The following is a 582-nucleotide window of genomic DNA, read 5'->3' as shown; positions in this document are numbered from 1 at the left end:
TGTGTGTATGTATATATACATGTATCATCATCATAATCATCATCGTTTAACGTCCGCTTTACATGCTAGTATGGGTTGGACGATTTGACTGGTGAAAACCAGATGGCTACACCAGGCTCCAATCTGATTTGGCAAAGTTTCTACAGCTGGATGCCCTTCCTAACGCCAACCACTCATAGAGTGTTTTGGGTGCTTTTACGTGCCACCAGCACGAAGGCCAGTCAGGGGGTACTGGCAACGGCCACGCTCGAAACGGTGTATTTTACATGCCACCTGCACAGGAGCCAGTCCAGCGGGACTGGCAACAAACTTGCTCGAATGTCTTTTCACATGCCACTGGCACAAGTGCCAGGAAGGCGACGTTGGTAGCGGCCACGCTCAAATAGTGCTATTTACATGCCACCGGCATGAAGCCAGGCAGCTGGTGCTCTGGCAACGATCACGCTCGGACAGTGCTCATAGTGAGTTACTGGTACTGGTGCCATCACAATTTCACTTTCGCTTGCCCCAACAGGTCTTCGCAAGCCAAGTTTAGTGTTCAATGAAGACGTTGGCATGGGTGCCAGTCTACAAATTTAGTTT

At 49.7% G+C, this 582-nt stretch overlaps 1 protein-coding gene across 12 annotated transcripts in view; it reads right to left on the bottom strand.

Annotated features, from left to right (window-relative positions):
* The window catches only part of LOC106883309 (teneurin-m), a 487,309-nt gene that overhangs the window by 187,690 nt on the left and 299,037 nt on the right, over positions 1 to 582 (bottom strand). The window lies entirely within an intron of this gene.

Source organism: Octopus bimaculoides, chromosome 7, assembly GCF_001194135.2.
Source record: "Octopus bimaculoides isolate UCB-OBI-ISO-001 chromosome 7, ASM119413v2, whole genome shotgun sequence".
Taxonomy (NCBI): domain Eukaryota; kingdom Metazoa; phylum Mollusca; class Cephalopoda; order Octopoda; family Octopodidae; genus Octopus; species Octopus bimaculoides.
This window is presented reverse-complemented; position numbering and strand designations above follow the sequence as displayed.